Source organism: Dipodomys ordii, unplaced genomic scaffold (genome assembly GCF_000151885.1).
Source record: "Dipodomys ordii isolate 6190 unplaced genomic scaffold, Dord_2.0 Scaffold73, whole genome shotgun sequence".
Lineage (NCBI taxonomy): Eukaryota > Metazoa > Chordata > Mammalia > Rodentia > Heteromyidae > Dipodomys > Dipodomys ordii.
Genome location: NW_012267289.1, coordinates 12,308,482 through 12,312,310, shown reverse-complemented (window position 1 = coordinate 12,312,310; position 3,829 = coordinate 12,308,482).

Here is a 3,829-nt window from a genome sequence, read left to right as displayed (position 1 = left end):
AATTTCATGCAATCCCATTTGTCCAACCTTTCTTTGATTTGTTGTGTTTTGGGTCTCTATTAAGAAAATTTTGGCCTGTGCCAAGGAGACCTAGGGTATCTCCTATTCCTTCCTGTAATGTTTTCAGAGTGTCTGCTTTGACTCCAAGGTCTTTGATCCATTTGGAGTTGATTCAGGTGCAGGGTGACATATGAGGATCTAGCTTTAGTTTTCTACAAGTGAATAACCAATGGCATTGCCACATTTGTTAGGAAATCAAAAGACTTGGAAAAAATTATATTAAGTGAAGTAAGCCAGGCACAAAGAAACAGAGGTCCCATGGTTTCCCTTATTTTCAATAACTAGTATATGTATGGGACAAGTAGAAAAGTTCAGATAAGATGATGTTATGCAAAATGAACCCCAAGATAAGGACATAAGTGGTTTTTACTTTCTTGCTATTGCTTCTAAAATATTTGTAAGGTGCCAAGTGATTTTTTTGTTGCTTTGTATGTCCCTCCCCCATGGTATAACCCCTGTTTTCACTGTATTTGATGTTGGTATAATTTGGGTAATAGAAGGGAAAAAACAAACGGTTTATATTGGGAACAGGTTGACCCATTGCAACAATGAGATGTACAAGATGTATGTTGAAAAATGAACTTTACAATTTAGGCGGGGGTGGGGAAGTGTACTTGTGGAGATGGGAGGGAAAGGATGGTAGAAGAAAAACAAAGGAGGAGACAACAATGCTTGTTAAGAAATTTGCCCATGTAATTGTAACCCCTCTGTACAGTATTTTCACAATAAAATTTTTTTTAAAAAAACGTACTCATTACCTTGCTCATGTAACTGTAACCCCTCCTCTGTACAGTATTCTCACAATAAAAACTTATTAAATACAAAAAACATATTTCTATTTGTGAAATACAGTGATTGCCATGTATTGTCAAACAAAAGGCTAATATGTCTTAGGACTTTGAAGGAAAGTATGTACCATGAAAGAATTTGCACCACATTTAAGGATTTCTGAATTGCCCTATCCACATGGGAGTCTCCATTTCCTAAACTACATTTACATTCAACATGTCATATAAATGTTAAGTATATTTTGACATAACTTATAGAATTAGAAATATATTTTAACTCATCAAAGAGTAAAAGTGTGTAAAAACTGTAACTAATGATCAGTAACTTCTTAAGCTTTGAGAAACTTTGAAAAACAGCATCATATTTAAAGCCAAAAATCAATTGTTACCCTCCAATAAGAAAGAGAAAAAAAGTCGATTTAGACAGTCTAGCATATTAATGAAATTTATAACAAGTTTTAATCTTGATAAGCTAAGAAAATAAAATTCTGCTCTATTTTGTTTTATTATGCATTCTGACTAAATACATAAAGGTAGCCATTTTCAAATCAAATGGTCAAAATGATATGTGTGTAACAGTGGGCTAGCTAATTAGCCTCATACATGTGTTTATGTAGAAAAATGGGATGTACATCTCAGGCCAGGATTGCCAGTCCAGGTATATATAATTCATAAAGAATCGCTTAATTTTCATAAATTACATCTTATAAATAATATATCAGATTCCTCTTTTATCCTTCAAATTTTTCTACTGTAAGCTTAGCACTGAGAGGTCTAGTTTCTCTCACCCCCTTCCGGCCATTTTATATTAAATCATGTAACTAACTGACTAAAGGGAAAAAAAGCATTATATTTTATTTTTACTAGAAAAAATAAATTTAGCATTCTGAAACAATGAAGTAAAGCTTTAAATGAGTTGGATATCTCATCAAGATTAATCAAGCCTTTCTAATATGCATGGCCCAATCAAAGTTCCTTCTTGGTCTAAATAATTTTAATTAAGCAATTCTACCTTCTGTGGTGGTCATTACCAGGAGATAATTGACTGAATCAGTAATGAAGTATTCTGTGAATGCTAAACAAACAGCAAGGTTAATTATCTGGCAGAGATGTCTGTTGTGGAAATACAGGGCTAGCCTTCCAAGTTCCTTAATCCCCTGCAGCACCTCTTAGTAAATTATAATAATCCTCATTCAAATAGACTGTGCAACTACAGTTGCTGCATACCACCCAGGGTCAGATCAAGTGATCAAGAACCTTATTTAAATAAAATAATAGAGAAATGTGCTTTTTAAAATTAGCCTTATTCTTTTGGGTAGACTTCTTTCTCTTGTTTAATTATTCCTTCAGCTTAAATTTTTGAAATTACTTTCCAAATTCTGCAGCTTGGTGCCTACAGAAGTGACAATGAAGATATATTTTGCTTCAAGACACACTCCAGGAGGTTTATATGATGCAATATATAATCTCACAACTTGTCTGATAGTTTTATATTCACTCTGCTATTGTTTTCTTCCTTCCTTCCAACTTGCCAATAAATCTGCTTGTCCTGCGCTACCTGATGAACCAGATTGTTTTCAAGAACAATGCTGCAGATTGCATTAGGTATTTTTTTTGCATTTAATTTCATTCAGTGGATTTTAGGCTTTAACAGATGAAAACAATTGTGTGAATGTTCTCATAGAGTAACATAGTTTTGGAAATTCCGATCCAAACAACTCTTTTTTTTAAAGAAAGAAATATTATTGAAAATTGCTTTCTAGCTTTGATGATTGCTCTTTGGACTACAGAAATGCCACAAGGTTCCACTGTATTCAATAAGATTTCAGCATGTTTTCTAAACCATGTTCCAAGGTCACTAGATTTCTACATTTATTTTTTTTCCTAATGCAGTAATTGGACACTAAGAGATTTTCAAAAAGTAGCCTACTGTTCTTTTATTAATTTATCTTTCTCTGACTAAGAAGTCAATTAATGTATATATGTAGATAATTTTTAAATGTGGAGAAATAGAAAATACAAGAATAAATATATAGGAATAAATAAAAATATAGGAATGCATTCAAATGCATTCCATTAGGAACTTTATTCCTGTACAAATTGATTTTTGTGAGAATAAGTTTAGGCACATTGCCAGATGTATATTTTTAGACATTGTAAGCTAACTATCTACCATTGTCCTTATTACTGCTCTTACTATGCAAGAATCAATGGACAAGGAAAACCGAATTTGAATCCCTACAAATTTTTCCAAACTTAAACCATATTTAAAAATCAAATAGAAAGACAAGCACTAGTATCTCGTGTCTATAATCCTAGATAATCAGGAGTCTGAGACCCTAGATTGATGTTTGGAGTTAGCCTAGGCAGAAAAAAATCTACAACAAGACTCTTACTTCAATTGACTAGCACAAAAGACAAGAGGAAGTATGGTTCATGATTAAAAAGAAGAAAAAAAAAAGAAAAGAAGAGCTCAATCCTATAGTTCAAGCCACAGAGATGGTCCTATAGTTCAAGCCACAGAGATGGAACACAAAACAAAACAAAACTGAAGAGTTCCGGGAAGATGGCAGAGGAGAAGCTGGATTCTGAACAAGCTCTCGCATAGAAAGCAGTTTTAGAGTTCCAGTGAACAGTCCTAAGCCAGAGAATCACACCAAGTGTGCCATCATAGGACAGAGAGTTAGGCAACAGAGGGGAAGCCAAGGCAAGGAGACACATCTGAACGCTTGCCAGCAGAGGCCGTGGCGGTGGCAGGGTCGTGGCGGTGGCCACAGCCATACCTAAGCCACAGAGAGTCCGGGACAAAGAAGTCAGACACAGCAGGCGAGTGGATTCTACTCAACACCAGCAAGAACCGACAAGGAGCGGAAATCTTCATCCTGTAGTTTGCAGACCAGAGACGACCCAAGATCCAAGACTCGGCGTGAGTAGAAGCCCGACGTCCTCACTCCTTCTCAGGGAGCAGAGGAGGGAAGGCC